The 20,337-nt window shown below is 28.2% G+C and overlaps 1 protein-coding gene across 2 annotated transcripts in view; it reads left to right on the top strand.

The window, feature by feature from the left end:
* Positions 1-551: 551 nt before the first annotated feature.
* LOC129960003 (synapsin-like) overlaps positions 552-20,337 on the top strand; it is a 415,673-nt gene continuing 395,887 nt past the window's right edge. The window contains exon 1 of one of the 2 annotated variants that reach the window (XM_056072983.1): positions 552-695. The gene's annotated coding sequence lies outside the window, so the exon portion shown is untranslated. Of the gene's footprint in view, positions 696-13,716; positions 13,778-20,337 lie in introns of those variants that run through there. The other variant, XM_056072982.1, reaches the window with a different exon arrangement.

The following is a 20,337-nucleotide window of genomic DNA, read 5'->3' on the forward strand; positions in this document are numbered from 1 at the left end:
AGCAGTTTTAAATAGCTTTAACTTTGTAATTACAGTGAGATCACTTTTATCTGATCACATTTTAACCAGCATCGGCCCTTAGTTAACAAAATATCATGAATTTAAAATGCACTCAGAAGTTTCGGTTTTATTAGATGCACTTTTGTTTCGCTATCTATACAATGTGTAGGAAAGGCGTCTTGGTGGCTATACGGTGATCGCAAATGGCGACTGCAAGCCAATCAGACCCTTATTTAAATCGTTCGCTGATTTTTGTCAATCAATAGATGAATACTAATGAATAGAATAGTTCGACCTGTAAGCAATGACAGAGATTGGAATGAATTTGTATATTTATATTTCTTGATTTTCATTGCTTTTAGTTCTTATTGGGTTTCACTGAATATTTATTTTCTGTTGTGATTAATATGCTTCTATCTTAACTGTCAACAAACTTCATTTGCATTTCTGTTTTATTTGTATTAACGTAAGTGGCAACAGTACTATTCCTAAGGGGAAATGCAAGTGAAACTTAGGAATAATAACTTACAATAATTTATGTGTATGAAAGGCGTCTTGATTTCTATATGGCGATTGCAAGTCAATTAACCTTTACAGTAGTGAATGCCGTTTTAAATCGTTTGCGGATTTTTGTCAATGAATAGATGAGTACTGATGAAGATTGGAACACGACGGACAATGGAATTGTTCGACTTGTAAGTAATGATAGTTTGTAATGAGTTCATATATTTGTTTCTTGATACTAGTTGCTTTTAGTTCTTATTAGGTTTCACTGAATATTTACTTCCTGTTATGATTACTATGCTTCTATCTTAACTGCCAAGAAATTCTATTTTCATTTTATTCGTATTAATGTAAATGACAATAGTTCGATTGCAAAACTTGTATACACTATATGTCGAAGACGTTTTACAATCGTATCATAAAACTTCTTCGCTGCTGTTTATGTTTTTACAATCATTTTTATTCTTTCTCGAAATAAAATTACTTTTTTGTGAAAAAAAGGTTCATTCCAAGTCGACTAGAGCTAGATGAGATTATCTTAAATCACTTATTGTGTATATATATATATATATATATATATATATATATATATATATATATATATATATATATATATATTGTAGGCTTCGAATGCATGTGAGGAGGAATTTTGATTCGTACTTTTCAGAGATTTGAAGATTTTGTGCATTTAAGAATACAAAGCGTAACTTTTATATAAATGCGACATCAACGTTTTAAGAAAAAGTCGGTTGCACACAAAACATTGAACATAAATGATATATTTGCTTATTTTTAAAACATTTTGTTTGTTAGAAACTATGCTTATATGATAAAAGAAATGGGAAGAGTAGTTATTTTAAAAAGGTTGAAAAGAATAAGAGCTACAATGTTTTTTCATTGATAATGCTCGGCCCTTTGTAATCGATATCAAGAGCAGCTGTTGTGTTAAATGACGTGGAAGACAAAATGCAGTTTCGATAAGTATTATGACGAAATCTTTAAGAAAAATATAAGACTTGACTGCGGATTTATCTTTCTATTTTTACTCACTTTTATTTAACTTTATTTTTTCGAAATTTATAAATTTCTTCTCTTTTAGGATGAAATTTTATTAATTCCTACTCTCTTCTTAATGTATTAGAATTCTAAACTACTTTTACAGTAATGTCACATGTAGTAAAATCGCAAAAAATGAAAAATTAAAAAAAAATTGAATTTGTTTTATTAACATTTTTATTAATAATTTGAAGTTCAAACAAAATTGTAAAAGCTTAGATGGCTGAAACGAATAGAATAAGAAAATAAAACTACAATAAGCAGTATATAAAAAAGAAATTTTTAAAAGTTCATCAATTATTAAAATATATTATAAATGTAATTAAAATTAAAATTTAGTTTGAAATAAATTTATAGGTGCAGCTCACAGTTTTATATGAATACCTGAGACGTTCCGAGGCAATAAATTGCCATTCCGAATGACGAAAGCTTAAAATACTATGACTTAGATAATTTTAAAACTTGTTTAGAAAGATATTCAAAAACTGGATTGCCGTAATTGATTCAATTTGTTTTAGTATTTGCCCCAAAACAAGCACTAAATCATTGAAATATTTTAACGTAACTCTTTGTTTTTGAATTACTGAAATCCATTTTAACCCTTTGCACACGGATGGCGATTCTCACTCACCACTCAAGACGTTGCATCATTTTGACGTTTTGTTTATTTTTTAATTGTTAAAAATACTTATAAAAGGGTAAGATGTAAAAAATAATTCTGAAAAATACAAATTAAAACAATTATGCATGCATTTATTTTTCGGAGCAATGAACAAGTCGTTGTCTTAAGTGAATATGCATCGAATTACTTTTCCGAGTGCAAAGGGTTAACATTAATCTGCTGTCATTAAATATATCTTATTACTAAATAGTATGTACATAACTCATTCACTCAAAAAATTTTATCTTATTTTTCCATCTATCTTTTTCTATTTATACACTTTTATTTAACTTGACTAGAATATGTGCCCGTTTAGATGGGCTACTATCCTATTAACTATTTAACTGACATGGTTGTCAGATTAATGAGAAAAAGCTGTAATAGAAAATTTCGTATACATTAGTACAGTGCTGAAGAAATTTTAAAGAAATTATTATCGATAAGACTAGATGTAAATATACAGTAACATTTAAAGTTTTTTTCCCTTGATGTAGGATCTTATCTACTGATAACGTTCACGATCACTTATATTAAAATTAGCCATTAAAATAGGTTTGAATCTAAAAAAAACAAATGCAGACTTCATCTCATTACCCTTTGCTAAAATCCAGTAAAAATAAAGGTAAACTAAATATGAAATTTACAACCCCATAGCTAATTTTCATTCATTTTTAGCTTTATACGCACCGATAAATTGATCAATTTAAGCATAAAAAATCTTTGGCAGTTTAGATGCCAAAACAGATATTGGGATTTTGTTTCCGATAATAATGCAATTCAAAAGGAACGAGATTTTTTAACTCTGATCAACGTTACAGTCAGTACCGGATAATTATATATGCCGATGTTTGGAAGGATGGAATTTAGAATTTGATTATTTCATTCATTTCTTGAAGGACTATAATTCTGAATTTTTTTTTTTACTGTTGTATTTTTTAAAAAATAAGCCACATAAATATTTTCAAGTTTCAATTATAATTAAACTTTCGTGTTACACACTTGGTATCCCCCTGGTATTAGATTGAGGAAAAAATAAATACAAGAATAAAATTTATAATAATGATTATATTTATACTAATTAGGAAATATATCATAGATTTGAATATAAAAATAATTAATATTAAAAAAGTTTTATATATTCTTTCACTGCAATTCTAAAAAGTAGAAAAAAAAATTGTTCGATGAAAAATTTGTGGTAACAAAAATAAAGCTTACAGCACTGAAACAAAAAGGTAATGAAACTGTATTACAATGAATAAAATAAAGTAACATTTTAAGCATTCATTAAAATATATTGCCAATGTGTGTTAGTCTCAACGTGCTCAGAGTATTTTCACAATGCATTTCTTTTTGTTTTGGCCCCAACATTTGTGATAAAGTAATTATTTTCTACTTCTTAATGCACTAATAAAAGTATGTTGTTTAAAAAAAACTTTTATTATTTATCTATTTGTTACCACACAAATCTAAAATCTCCTAAAAGCCAAAAACCTCCTATGGGTGTCATATAATTGAATGAATCAGAGACAAACATAATTTAAATTCAGGAAATATTATAAAAGATTTCCTTTTGGGAATCCTGAAGACGTCTGGTGCATTTGAAGTTATTAAAAAAGTCTCATATTTAATTGGAAAAAGGCACGAGTAATTTTTTTTTCGAGAATCATTTCTTGACTGAGAAATTGTCTATGGAATTCGCAAATGGGTTTTATCAAATATGATTTTAATGTTGTCGATTGTACTTTGAAGTAATTTCACTTTTAAGAAACTTTCATAAATTTTGTCATCCTGTGGGAAATGAACTCAGATACAAAACATTTTAATTATTTATCCAATATCCTATAAGTTATATATATTTTAACTATCTGTATTATTACTACTAAAGTTTGTTTTTATTAAAAAAAATGACCTCTTTCTGGGTGGATAAATAGAGAAAATAATATGACTATAATTCATTTAATCTGTTGTATATCATGGGCAGTGGTGGCCTGATGGTAAGGTCTCGACTTCGGAACCGGAGGGTTTCAAGTTCGAGACCCGATTCCACCGAAGAACCTTCATGTAAGCGGGTCTAGTACACGCTAAATCCAAACCTCCTCCCGCTGGTGTGGTGTGGAAGAATGGAAAGGGGGCGTCAGCTCAGATGTCGTCCTTGTTATTTGACCACGGTTCAAAATTACGAGGTCCGTCCCAAAATAGTCCTAGTGTTGCTTTAAAACGGGACATTAGTAAAACTAAACTGTTGTATATCCTTAAAAAACTTTAGATATTTGTTTCAGTGCTAAGAGATAGTTCAATTTAAAGAGATTTACATTCCATTTTCAAACTAACTGAAATCTATTTTGGAACGACGCTCGTACTTTTAAACTATTATAGGATGGCACCTGAGATTATTCCATCTTCGCACACCAATGAGAGCGTATGTGATTTTCTGCACATTTAATGCAATCAAAGACCAAGTATGCGGCAAATTTTCTGCGAAATTGAATCCACGATTCTGCGACATGCCCGTCGGAATCCTTATTACGAAATAGGTAGTAATCAAAATAAAACATCGAATATTTAAAATGAAAATAAATAAATAAAAATTGAACTTTCAGCTGCGGTTTTCTTCCACATTTTCAGATAATTAATATAATTATTTTGGTTATTGATTTGTTTTGTTAGATTTGAATTTAATTAGGCCGTCTGTCGCATTTGTAGACAAGAATTTATTTTAAACATATACATTATCTATGTATAGCAAGACTTTTCAGACTTTAATTACTAGCGAACTTTTCTTAATTCAGATAATTTCTTTCAATTCCCTTTTTATGTCAGAAATATTTTTACTGTTACTTTAACTGTATATATAAACAAGAAAATAAAAATGCTCAAAATATCATTGATTAGCATTAAATTAATACAAATCAGGCTAGAAATTTGTTCGTTAACTTGTTCAATAAATTTTAATGAGTGACTGAATAATTTCAAGGAATAATTAAAGACAATGGCTTTACAATTATTCTTCAATTACTGACTTTTCAAAATAAAAGAAAAACATCAATTGTGTAGTTTTGTAGCCTCAAAATTATCTTACAAAACCATATTAGAAGTCGGAATCCTGGCTTTATGCTACCCAGGTATACTATATACTTTATATATTTAATGTCCATTCAACATTTTCACATAGCATTAGTTTACTTGATATTTACGTCTAATATTAGATGAGCTTTGGGCAGTATATCTATTGATTTAATAGTTGTGTAAAGGCTAAAGTTTGATTTAAAAACATTCATTTAAACTATCATTTAAAAACATTCTAGATGTATCTAGATGTCATCTTCCTTAAACCAAAGAAAATAATCTAGAACAAATTCTAGATATATCTATGTCATCTTCATTAAACAAAGACTATTTTTACAACTCCAAAATTATCTCACACAACTTCTTTTAACTTTGTTACTAAAACTCTGACATAGTATATTCCTCAGGTACATCTGGTGATTAATTTTACATAAGATTAGTTTGATTTATCATATGGTTGGATAAAAGATCCGATTCTGTTAGATTTGAGCAATATATCCATCAATTTAGATGCGATGTAATGGCTAATGACTGGTAGCAAAGATATAGTTAGGATATTTCTAAATCGATCGAAATATCGTCTACAAGATAATTTCTTCTTGCCAAAAGGAATAATTTTATCCATGTCAGAGAAGGCCTATGCATTGCAGTTGTCAGGTTATTATCTCCCTCTGAAGCTAAAGCTGTAAATTGAACCAACTCTTCATTATGACATTAGATCTACCATGCTTAACAGCTCCCGGGAATATTAGAGCTGATTCCAACGTTGTCGAACAGTATAGTTATTAAACTCATGGCTACTGAGTCTTACCATATTAAATTTCCAATTACCTAAAGGCACACGACAACTTGCTGATTCCCAATTAAGTACAGAGCATTGTCTTTTGCCTTTTATATTCATTCAAAGAACTAATATTCATGAAGTAGAACATTTGTTCCCATTTTTTGAATACATGTTCTCTACAATTGTTATAAAAGTGTTAAGTTTTGTTTAAGAGGTATAAATATTTAGGTCGATGAATGCGATGTGCTATATTTCATGCATTGACGCAGTTAATGAAAATAACTTTAAAAAACATTGTTTTATTATTGAGCTAAAAAGTAGAAATTAATTTTAATCAATCTTACAACTGTTTAGTATTTGATTTGTAATATATTTATTATAAATACTATGGAACCTTGAAAGTAAACTCTTCTCAGATACCTAATCAGGTGGCGAAGCGTGCATCGAATTAAAAGTTAATAAAATTCATCGGCCATTTGATGATTTAATTTTAAATATATCGATGTATTATGCTTAAAAACCCACAAGTGTACACAATTTCAAAATTCTATCACATCAAGAGTAAATGAAATATCGATTACAGAAATCCCTCTTTTCAAAAAAGGTTAATTAACATTAATTAAGCGTTAATAAAGTTAAATAAGAGTGTACAAAAAGTAATTAATACTAATGTCTCTCATTAAGGCCGAATATGCGAATTTTGAATACTAGTTGCATTATGTGATATGTAACATGCAAAATTCAAGCATTTTTTTAAAAAAATATATAACTTTTGTGTTTGTTGCGCGTAAAGTAAATTACAGAATTAATGGAAATAAGTTTTTTTTTTAAGTTTGTTAGTATACTAAAAAGTAAGAAGACATTTTTTTTTGAAATCGAATTGTTAAAAACAAAATCTTAAAATCTTAAGGCCCTACTGAAATACTCTAAGTAAATTTGAGTTTAAATAACTTTTATATTACACTTTTAGTCTTTAATGTATACAAAGAGATTTTTCTTCTTATGATATTTATTTTATCTTAATTCTTAATACTTCTTTCAGCATCTCACACTTGTGCGATTTTCTTTTGATTTCAGTATCTTTGACTAAAAAAATTATTTTCTACATTGTAGCGTATTAGTAAGAGTTATAAAAATATTTTACTTTTCCTTATTCTTTCACCTTTTTATCTTTAAAATAGATATTTTGTAATTCATTATTATAAATATATTCGAATCGTACTATTAATTTATTAAATCCACCATCAGATGGCCCCAAGCATATGAAATCCAAATTTAATCAAAATCAATCGAGATTATCTAATTAATTTCGGAACTATTAATATTCGGAGTGGGTTTCAGGGAAAATCCTCAGGGTAAGAGAAATTACAGTCAAATAACGAATAGAATAATTAGCTGAGATTATAACGTACAGAACCTAGCTGAATAGAATAATTAGCTGATTTTATAACGTACAGAACCTAGCTGAATAGAATAATTAGCAACCATTTTTTGCTTGATAATCTTAAATGTGTCCGCTTGCAAATAAAGAATACCATGCATTTTTATTCATGTGGACTTCATAACTTAAAGTTTTTTTAAATATTTTTGAGAAAGAATAGCGAGATTGATACTGTTATAAAATGTTAGTAAGCATATTTAAAATATTTTCATACAATTAAGAAGTAAATAATTAAAGTACATAAATTCTCAGTGATTCATTATATAAACAAGAGAAAATTCATATTTATAACATAATTCATATTTAAATTCAAACATAATCCATTCTAAAAAATCATCAATTTTGTAGTTGCACAAAGATATCAACAATAAGTTTCATATTTTCTATTAAAATTACAGGAAAAGGAAACAATGCTATATTTCAAACATATAAACCTTTCAGACAGAATAAAATGGATAAGATTTCTAACTTTATGCATAAAAGAGGTGAAAGAAAAATCAAATCGTAACAAAATATCATAAATGAGATTTGTTTGAAAATCGTGTGAATGGGAATTTTATTCTCAAATAAATGACATGGATGAAAAAATGATAAAAAAAATCCGTGAAAGAAAGAAAATAAGCAATTGTCGAAATATAAAAGGAAGGATATAAAGGGAAAAATTCGCTCAAAATATTTGCTTTGTTTTTTTACACTGTAAACGTAAACAATACAAAGCTTTCTAGAAGGGTTTTTGTAAAAGCAAAAGAAATTCAAGAAATGTGAAAAACAGAATTTTGCCGAAATATTTTTTATCATCTTAAACGTTTGAATAATTCGTACACTCTTAAAAATTAAGCAAAAATGTGCACCATTTTTCTAAGAAACTAAATCGTTGCTCACATATTTATAAAATTAAGTGAGAAAATGGAAATTTGGCTGAGCAACAAAATTCCTGCTTTTAACAAGTCAAAGTGATAAACAGTTTACAATTTATTATATTTATGGAAACTATCTATTTAAATAAAAGAATACGTGCCCTGAAACTAGAAGAGTTTAATTGGACGGAATTAAATGGCTTAAGGAAAATAAATTTCCACTTTATGGAGTAAGAAACAAATAAATGTCTCTATATCAAGCCTTTATAAAACTTCTTTCTTCCTTTTAACGAAAGAGGTATTTTAATTAAAATGTGATAAAAAATGCGTTTTTAGAAACATTTTTTTATTAGTGAGCTAAAATGACTATTTTCTTTTGCGTTTATTATTTTTTACTTTTTAGTCTTTAATTTAGAATTTATTATTGTTAATAATTTGGGATTTAAAAATCGAATTTTTGTATAAGTTAATTACCATTTTGTGCCATTTGTATGGAATCAAAATTTACTAAATTAATCGGTAAACAGATAATTGCTCTGAAAATATTATATGTTCTATGCTGTTATCGAGAGTAATCATTTCAAAGCTTTAACAAGAAGTGATACCAAGAAGTGAATAAAAATTCCATTAAAAAATCCAATTTTTCCTCACTTGAGAAGTCAAGTTGATTAAAACTATATAAAAGCGAGTTAATCATTTAAGTTTTCTGAAATTTCTTCTGCAACTTTTCGTCGACCTAATTAATTTTCTTCAGCATATTATTAAATTTCATTCGAATGCCAGAATCTTATTTTTTTTCGAAATAAAATTTAATGCATACAAGTTTTGGAAGTTTTAGCATTTAATTTGGTAGCACTTTTAAATATCTTCAAACTAAATACGATTTTCTTTACTGGGGAGAATAAACCTTATAGAATCGCTCATGCTTATTTTTAAAATGCCCGGAAAGATTTTTTTTTCATTAAAATTTTTTCATTGATTTTTTCCTCTTTGAAAACTAATGGAAACCGTTAAGACTGAAAATAAAATTAACATTTTGATATTTGTAGATTATTTTTTTATCTGCCAATCTGTTCTTTTAACCTACCGATAAGTTATTTTTTATTAATCAAATCTCGCATATTTTAGTTTAGGAGAAAAAAGTCTAAACTGTAAGTTTCCATTAATTTTAGCGGGTGTAATACCCAGACAGCTACATAATTGTACTGCAATGTTAATAGGCATGTTACTGGTCAGTACTGGATGTACGCATAAGCAAGCTATAGGGCCCCCAAGATATCAGGAACCAGGAAATTATTCGAGCCAACGAGTGTCTATATACTAAATATACTAATTTAATGAAGCTATAAATATATTTATCTCAAATTGTTAAGAGTCATCAAGTTTAAATCAGGCATTAGTTACAGTTACATTTTTATAATGCAGATAATTGTAGATATGATCTAGTTAATTATTTTAATAATTTCAAAATATATTTTTCTGTGCAGTTTTGAAATATAAAAATTAATAAAAGGTGTAAAATAAAAACATTTCTAGAAATTTCTCTTAACCCTTCGAAAATTAAAACATTAAGGAGTTTTTTTAAAAAAAACAACCAATCATCTTTCATTGTATCTTTTATTATCTAATAAATCTTGATATCTCTGATAACTAAAATATGTTTAAAAAATTAAACATACAGAAACGGAAAATTTAGAAAATGTTAGATCTTTAAGAAAAGTAAAAATTTAAAGAATAATTTTTGAAAGCAAAGGAAAGGTTTAAAAAATTAATGAATGCATCATTATAACATTAAAGATATTTTAACACGAATGAAATCCTTAAAGATATTATGAAAAAAGAAATGTCTGGCTGTCTGTAATGTGAACATCACTTAGTGGTTATAATTTAAAACAGATGTCATTATTCGGAATTTCGATTTCTTATGAGAATTTCTTACTTATCACATGAAGGCATGCAATCCATTTTTTACCTTGAGTACTAAGATGAGAAGCTGCCATATTTGTAACAAAGATGCTGCCACTTGTTGACGTGCCGTATCTCTGATTAACGGCACGTACATGCTAACGGCGTATTCATGAGTACGACGGTCATAATGGGATGAATTTTTCTTGATTATCAATTCCCAATATTGATATTCGTTGCGGTCTGTTCATTCAGATTCCTGCATATCTTTGGGTTTGACGATATTTATAATTTTCTTGTCTTTTATACAAATTATCCTTGAAATCATTCTCATCCACTGGGTGTCCTTTTTTTTTTTTATATGTTTCCTCAAAATTTAACTAGAATATCCTTTGATATAACCATCTTTAGGTATATAGATTTTCATTAAAATGCAGAGAATGACTGTATTTTGTTTAGTTGAAGAATTACTTCAAGATACTCGCAATCACTTTTCGTTATTCGATATATCAAGTGTGTTAAATTAGAAAATTTTCTGGTTTGTTTTAATTGAAAGGGAAACCATTTCTTTAAGAGGATTTGAAAATCCCCAAGTGACCTTCCTGTTTTTAAAGAAATATAGGCATGATCTTGTCCTAATTTCAATCATTTCAAAATTCGGCAACGGTGAGCGATAATGAACAGGCCTGTCGAATCTTTCTAATCAATGGATGGTACTGGAGAGCTGCGCGTTTTGGATACAATGAATACTTCAACTCCCCCCCCCGTGTCTACCCCTCGTCTTTTACAGTGTTAAAGATAATTCTTCCTCCCTGTGGTGGGGTGTGGAAGTTTGGAGAGGGGGGTACTAGCTCAAGTGTAGTCCTCTTAATCTGCCCGGGATTCAAAATTACGAGGTCCGTCCCCAAACAGCCCTATTGTTGCTTTGAAACGGGACATTAATATAACTAAATTGAACTAAAAAGTAAACGATAATCTTACTGTTTGATACATGGAAATTTCAGCAAAATATACTTTTTCAGGTTATTTAGATATAATGGAGTGAAAAATGCTTTCAATCTACTCATTTTCCATTTTTGAATAGTAGTTTTCTTGATGGCTATTTCTGAAATTGTATGAGAAATAACGGTATCTGATTTTAACAAATTTCATGTTTTTTCCAGAAAGATTTTCTCTTCAAATAAGCTACTTTACACATTATGGATACTATCTTACTATCAAAATTGAAAACATCGAATTGGAGAATAATTTTATAATAATTTCCCATGGTGTTTTGAGAATGTCATTTTTACTTACATTTTCCATTTGTGCAAACATACATTTTTATTTCAATCTGTTCCAAAATGATATTAATGAATATTTTTAATTCTTACTCAACATATAAATGTCTCGTTTTTTCTTGTTTTTTATTTATTAATTTTGGAAAGGTGGAAAAACTCTAAATATTTTGAATTTCAATCCAACTGGCATTTCTATTTTAATTATATTATTTAAGGAATCAAATCATTTTTAAAGATGTGTCAGGATTATATGTTTTCATTGTATAGAAATTTTTTTTGAACCAAATGAATTGCTTATTATTTTTATAGGTATTTGAACATCCAACTAATCGGTTTTAGAGACTAAGATATTTCTTAAGGTATTTATTTCATTTCTTTTTACTTTTAAATCTTTTGGAAATTGGAGGGAAGACAAGAAGACAAAAAATGTCTTTGTTTTCTAACAGAAAGCTCAATTTAATTTCTTCTGAAAACAAAACTAGTGAATGGGTTGAAAAATAATCTTTAAACAATAAAAAGAAAGAACCGGCCAATCAGTTGAAAAGCATTTGGCTTCAAACAAATTTGTCTTGTTGTTCAATTAGGAAATTGTTTGAAATTCTCGAATAGTTTTGCCTTCTATGAAGACATACTGGATAACTAAATTTTAATTTTTTTTATCTAAATTTAATAAACAATAAATTACAATAAAGCCTATGAATATAAAGTTGAAGCTCTTTTTTTAAAATTAGTTATTGGATGTTGAGGTTGCTAATATTCCTTAAGAAAAATTACGTGCAATGTTTTTTTGAAGTGTTGAATTTTCGACATATTTTTAAGGAGATTTTTATTCAATCTGATTGAGAAATAAATGAGAGCATACCACAATGGCTATTTTTAGACAAAAATAAATTTGAGCCGTTGTATATTTGACGCTGGCTATTTCCTTTTCCAAACTTCAGTACTCTCTCTGTAAAAGAAACAACCTACGTATTTAAGATGCATTAAACCACGATGTCTTTTTGGTAAAATCGAATCTGGAATCTCTATGATCCGGTCTCAGTACCCCGTCTGGTACAGACAAACACTCAGATTAAGATTACGAGTTTTATCCCAACTTGAATGTAAACTTTCTTTTTATCTTTTTCTGTTTAATAGGCTATTTCAATTTCTAAATAAACAATTTGCTTATTCTTTTTTTATTTCTAATTACCATTTCCAGTAAAAATATACAGATATCGGGATTATAAGTTTAAAATTTCGTTTGATCTTCCATTAATAATAATATGGAAAGACGATGAATAAAAAGTTGAAACAAATGAGGTAACATTTTTTTCCCAAAAATGTGGGAGAAATTGCCAAAGTTGCTACAAACACGATTTTTTCAGTAAATATGCATCAAAGATGAAAATTTCCCTTTTTAAATAATTATAATGGGAAATATCAACTTGCAAATTAAGTCTTGAGATATTTTTCCTTGGTTTGATTATCCCCATTTTGTATCACTTCAAAATTAGAAAAACGATTGCAATTTTGAAGTAAAATAAAACCTTGAAATTTACAGACAATTCTGATAAATATAAAAAACAAAAGGAAAAATTTATTTGATTTTCAAAGGAATTCAAAAATACTAATTTAAATAAATGGAGGATGAATATTCATATTTGATCAGTTTATTTATTAACTGACAATTCTTCAATAAAAACATCTGCCTACTATTATAAAGAAGAAACTTTGAACACCTGCTCACGTTTCGAGTATTATAAAGGGGGAAAAATTAGTTTCTCTCACAGTTGAATTAGCAACAGTAGATAACTTCATTTTTTTTATTGCTTAACATCGCAATTACAAATAAAACATAATTTATTAAATAGCAACGTTTTCGTCAAATAGATAAAGTACGTTTTAGGTCAGTTAGGACCAAAAATCTGGAAAAACCCCAGACCCCAAAAGATTAAGTGATAGAAAAGTTCCGAAAATGTGGTTTAGCTAGACTATTTAATCCATCACCCTCTCGGGCGCCGATCAGCCGCATTTCAACGCAGCCTTCTCGCCGCTAGTTGGAGTCGCTTTATCATCAAGAATAAATTAATCGGAACAGCGTAGTTTCTTCCGGGGTCACTAGATGGCGCAAACTAGTTTCGATGAGTTAAAGTAAAAATCGCGGTGCGTTGCAGTGAAGTGTCATTCATAAGGTCGTCTTCTCTGCGAGTTTCAACCAGAGAGCTCGTTCCGTTCCACATAGTAAGTTTTCATCTTTTATCATTATTTTTTGCAAGTTTGGTATAAAATTATTTCATAAAAAAATTAATTCTGGGATAAATAAAGTAAAAGATTGACTGAGAGAATATTAAGGCGTGGCTATCATTTAGGAATAGACAATTAAGCCTAATCTTGAAGTAGGAAAGAGAATAAATGCCTGAAGGAATTCACGGAAAGTTTTAAAAACTAAGTTTCTTTTTTTCTGTTAGATTAAAAAATACCGTGTTCTCTGTTATGCATAAGATTAAATATTTCGAAATAATAATTTTTATTCAAATTTTATTACTTAGTAGAAATAAAAGTTACGATCTAATTTTTAAACTTTTAAAATAATTTAAAAGTACTTTATGTGCGCTTATTAAAGGGTATAAAATTCGAGTGTTTAAGAAATAAATTAAATGCGTAAATAAAGAAAATTCGGTAGAACAATTTTAGAATAATATAATTTAAAGGATCGTATTTGAGTAGAATATAACATTTCAGCACAAAAAGTTTGAATACAGAAGTATTTTTACGTACAAACCTCCCAAATTTTGCAAAATTATATATGAAAAATTGAATAATTAAAAGATAATTTTAATTTAAGATTCTAAAGACATTATGATGTTTTCAAAAGAATTTTGTTCATATTTAGCTTGAGGTACGATATTACGATATTCATTTTCATAAAGGACTTTCGCTAGCGACAATAGTTTTTCTTTTTTTGAATTTCCCTTTTTATGTGTATATTTATCCATACGTCTCTTACGTGATTCTAAGTCTTCGCTAAAAATTTTCTGCGTTTAAAATTTGCAAATTTGTATAATAATTTATTTAATAAAATAAATATTGACACATTCTTGTAAGAGTGAAAAGAATGCGGGCGTCTGTTGAACTGTTCGCAGTATTTTGGAGTTTCTAAAATTAGAGAAGTTTTCATTCTGTAAAGATTATAGAAATAAGTTTTAGTTCGTCAGGTGGTGATTACTGGCTGAAATGATTTTAAGTAAAAAATGTCTGGAAAGAAATTTTATTTTCCACAGAAGTCGTTTTTGATAAAATGGTATTCGGAGTGTTTTTGATGAGTAAAGTATATTCAAATTACAGCTAAATGAGGGAGTAAAGTATTGATTCTTTAAATTTGAGGTGGAAATGATGGAAGTTTTAAGAATTTGAATATGACTCTGCAGTTTCTTGCAAAATTCATTTAATGGGCGGTTTGTTAAGCTATTGTATGAAATGGAATCAAAATTAAATTATTTTATAATATGCTTAGATTATTCAGATAATTTTTTCACTCGATAAAGAAATTTTGTTTTTTGGAAACCATCGTCATTTATTATCTTTGTTTGTTTTTATGATGTCAGTAGTTCTAAGAAAAACCTATTTTTACATAGGTTTAAGCATCTATTTTAGTTTATAGTTGCGTAATTTTTATATTTCCATTTAAAAGTTTGTAAATAAAGTGAAATTCATATTATTAATAAAAATGCATTATTTGTATTTTCCCGAGATATTTAATAATTGGTGTTGTAAATATTGCTTGTATTTAATAGATACGGATAGATATAAATGACTTTTTTATGCCAGTTATTAAAAACTATGAAGTTTCTTTTTTTTTACAGTTTCGTTGTAATTTTTCTGTATCAAGAATACGAATTTTGAATTTGGTTTAGCGATGAAAAGAAAGAAACTCAAAAAAAAACTTTTCATCTATTTTAATTAGTAAATTGTATAATTTGATTATATAAAAGGTTCTTATTCAATTTAATATACGCAATTACTATTTAAGAAAATTAGATTTATGCTGGTTTTTAATTCTTTAGTACAATTTGAAATAATATTTTGTTTTTAATATTTATGAACGATTTTTATAACAAATTCTTATAAAATTTGTGAACATTTTTGGAGATTTTACATATTATAAATGTTTGATTCTTCAAAAAAAAGTGTAATTCTTAATTAAACTTTTGATACCATTAAATTTCTGCTATTTAGTGAATTATTTAATAAAGCTCTAAAATAGGCTTTTTATTAGTTTTGGTATTATTGTATAATCTATTCAGTATTTAAATTCTAGTTAGTATACATTACTTCCTAACGAATAAGAAACGTTCGCAGAAAATAAATTGATTTTTTAAAAATTCTATCGAACTTAGTTTATTTCTTTGGCGTATTTGGTAACTAGTGTTAAATATATTCCCTATTTTAGAGCTTTTAAAATGTCAGTTTTACTTCCCTGCAGATTTTGGGACAGGTGATTTACCATAGGTAAGAGGAAATATTTCAATACATATTATAGAGTAAATGTATCAGGAATTTATAAAGTAAAGATAATTTAAAAATAGTAAATTGTGTAATAAAACTATTGATTACCAAAATTTAAAGAGAGAGAAATTGCAGTAGCTAACATTTCCTTGAGTCAGATGACTCACTTGAAATATTTCAAAGGTGTTAAAATCTATAAGTTCAACTTATTAGGATTAAGGAAGGATTAAGAACTCATAATCGAATTGAATTTATTGCATCATTTATTAAATTTTTTAAACTTAATTTTAATTTATTTGCTACGAAGGCGAAACAGTGATAATCTGAAACATTGAAATGGTCTCAAACTTTAGATTTCGTTACATTATTTTTGCGCTTATATTTTCAAGTGAAAATTTTGGAAATGAATTATAAAAAAGCGCCATTACAATAAAAGCGTTTAAACTATAAATATCGCAGCAATTTTACTTTTATCCTTTTAAATATTTAAATAATTTTCATTCATATATGGAAAGTTTAGGCTATTGGTTTCCTTTATATTTTTATGAAATGTAGCTGGTGCACCAATGATTTAAAAAGGTGCCAGAATGGACATAAATATTAGTATTTAATCAATTATGTCTGCACTGATATTCAATGACCTTTCTGGAAGCAAACCAATTTTGCGTTCTAGACTATAATTTGACTGAACACCTTTTCAGAGTTTATTGCTACCGTGTATAGATTATTGATTGCGTAGGAAAGGTGTCCGAGCACTTTAGAGGGAGAGTATTCCTATTCATATGCACGAACGACAAAAGCAATACTTTGACATAATATTCTTAGAATGAAGCTCATGTCAGTGCAGTTGAAATTAATTATACATTACTGCTAAGTTATTGGCGAACTGAAATGAAAACATGATGTTCAGTGAGACTGAATTGATGCTCCAAAACTATTTACACAGAAGGAGACAGGACAGGAATTCCTGCTATTTCTAAAAGGTATAAATAATTGTCGGACTAAATATACGAATAGAATTTCTGCCATGCACTAATTTCTAAGCGTCTTAATTTGCCAATTTAGTTAATACTAAAAGATTATGCGCAAAAGGTGTATTAAAAAGTTGAATTATTCCTTTTTTAATTGTGAAACCTCTATTTCCTATTAAAGAATTCTAACTTCTGAATTCGTGAGTATCTGATTTGGTATTAATAAAGACTTTCATAAATTATTTGATCAAATCTTTTTTTACAAAGATTAATTTGAAATTTTTTAAAATAACCATAATAGCTTCATAGATGTATAGTTTTAATTAAAATATATCATTCTAGCAACACATGACTTTATTTCTAAACTATGCTCTTGGCATTTTGTATTCATACTATGCTTTAAATACAATTAAACGTTTCCAAAAATTCAAATAAAGTTATCCATGAGAAATGTATAAAGTACTTTTTACTTTTAAATGTTTTTAATTCTAGTATATCTTGTTTCCTTGCAAGAGATTTGTTCTCTTTTTGAGATTTTTAACTCTTGCTTTCTCTACGTCAAACTGTCTGTCAGGCTAAAATCTGAATTTAATAATTACGAAACTTATATATCGGGTAAGCATGCGTTTACCCGATTTCTTATCTTACAAAAGTGTCTCTAATTTGAATTCTTGATAGTATAAATCATTATTCAAGTGCCTAGTTTTTGACTAACTATTAGATTTAATTTTGTGGCATTCTTTCCATATTTTAACGATCATGCAACAAAAGCATGAATTAAAGGAATATTCTAATATAATGGATTAAATGGAATATTAAACATTGATATGTATATGGATTAAATTTTGAACCCTAGCCAATAACTTTATACAAAAATACATATCGGCGACTAAAGCCATTGTCTCCCAGACTAGCGTTTTTTTTATTTGAAATCTAGAAAATACAAGTCTGAAAATTTTGTTTCTCGTCATGTCTGGGATGAACAGCTGTAGAGTTTGCTTTTTGGCAAAAAGTCAATAGTTGCTGAGAAAGCAACTGAACGAGACCACTTCTCTTCACGCATCTCCTTCACCGTTTCTTGACGTAAATGAACAGCTCTGGGGTAGCTTCAAGAATATTGAAATACAATTGAATCGTCGACTTCTTTCGCGCTTTCTTTGAAGGATTTTGCCTTGTTCGTATTTAAAATATTTTTGAGCAAAAATTTCATTTCTTGGAGGACTCGATATGTTTCAGAGGTATTGCAATGTAAATATGATTGAAATGCATAACAGAAAAGATCCAAGGGTATTTATTTGAATTACATGTTTCAAACGATTTAATTTTTTATTTTATCTGTAAAAAGATATGAAACTCTACATAATGTTTTTCCTTAACGTCTGTCAAAACCATCTGCCTCAGCACATGACGTAAGAAGTGTTATTTTTAAAAACAGCTGTTTCGTAGTTTGTTGAAAATTTCTGCTCTAACAGGCGATACGTTTCTTCATTTGAATTGCTTTCACTTGGCTTATTTCAATATTTTAATAATTATATGTATTTAGATTATTTTCACAAAGGAGACACAAGATATAAATATTTATAGTGAGAGACATACATGACAAGAATAACTAAGAAATTTGAGACATTACTTTTAGTTTGATTAAAGACAGCTTACACCCTTATAAGCAGACATTATGAAACTAAATACGTGCGTTTCAAAACAAAGCGTATTCTACTAGAACATTTCATGCTAGGTCTTCTAGGTTCGCTAATGAGTCAATTCTTCTACATGTGTACTGAAAATAGATCAAAGAATATATTAAAATATTTTTTATAACGTAATAATTTTTGAATTATAATATGCCCAGATATTTCATATATACGTCAATTTTTAAAAGAATTCAACTCCAAACGATAAATCTCAGAAAATTCAAACGAAATAATTGAGACCAATGAATGTTTTTAATATCATATAAAATATTTAAAATTAAGATATATACACAGTGGTGGCCAAAATTGTGGACACTTTCGAAATTTTTTTTTCTAACTTTGTATGCTTATAGAAAATTTAACTTTTCGCAAAATGCAAACTCTTACACCTCATTTTAAAGAAAATTTTAAGCTGATTTCAATACAAAAAGCAAAATTCAAATATTTACAAAACAAAAGTTGAGTGGCAATAATTTTTGAGATACATTAGATGCTGATGACTGTAGTGAGTTATCAGTACTTAATAGGGTAGCCTTTATTTTTTATTACAGCTTCACACTGATGTTTTATCGAGCTAACGAGAGTTTTAAGTTCTTTCTTCGTTATTGAATGATGCCAGGAAACAATTATAGCCTCAATTAATCCTCTTATTTGATGAACGCTTCATATATACAAGAATTTTCAAACGGTGACATAAGTTCTCAATAGTTTTGAGGTCAGGACTATTTCATGTCCGTAAAAACAATTAAATGCGGTTTGTACAAAACCACTCTTTCGATATTTATGCTGTGTGGCAAGGAACTGAATCCTGCAGAAAAATAAATGAGGCGTTGTTGGGAAAGAGATCACTGATGAAAGGTGTAAATGTTGGCTTTAGAATAGTGTCAATGTAATTTCTTGCATTCAAAGTCCCATCGATAACATAAGAGATCAATACCGTCCGCTGGCATGCATGACCAAATCATAACACTCAGTTCTTAATAGTTGCCTGAATGCAGTCAGGATGTATTTCTTCGCCTATTGCATGCCTTACATATTTTCGCCATGACTACCGAATAACAATGTTTTCTCACTCCGTATAACTTGTGACCACTGATCATCTGTCCATTTAATGCATTCCTTTGCCCACTGTAATATTTTTATAGGGTGCTGTAAATTGATATAAGGATTTTTCCGTTGAGTTCTACCTCTTAGTCTAACATCTAATAATCTTCTCCTGATTTTTCTTGAGCTGACATAAATGCCAGCATCATTCAGTTGACTTCTGATGACATTCTTCTATCTTGAAGACATAGATTTTTTAGTCTTTCATCATAGTTTTTCTCTTTCTAATCCCAATCTATTCTTTTATTTAATGTCATTGCTTCTTGACTAAATATTAGAAATATTTACAAAAATTCCAACTGCATATTAAAAAGTTTAACAAAATTTGATTACATAAACGGTCTTTCTTCTACAGAAAAAAGCGCAATAATGACTTTTTCTAACTTTAACCATGATGTCAGTTTCTGAAAGCAGTGACTAACATTTGAGTGGTTCCCAGAACAAGAACAATGATTTGTCAGGAAAGTTAGAAATTACAATCCCCTTCATCACTGTCTTCGCTTTTCAGATTAAAGTAAGAATAACTTTT

Source organism: Argiope bruennichi, chromosome X2 (assembly GCF_947563725.1).
Source record: "Argiope bruennichi chromosome X2, qqArgBrue1.1, whole genome shotgun sequence".
In the NCBI taxonomy this organism is placed as follows: Eukaryota; Metazoa; Arthropoda; class Arachnida; order Araneae; family Araneidae; genus Argiope; species Argiope bruennichi.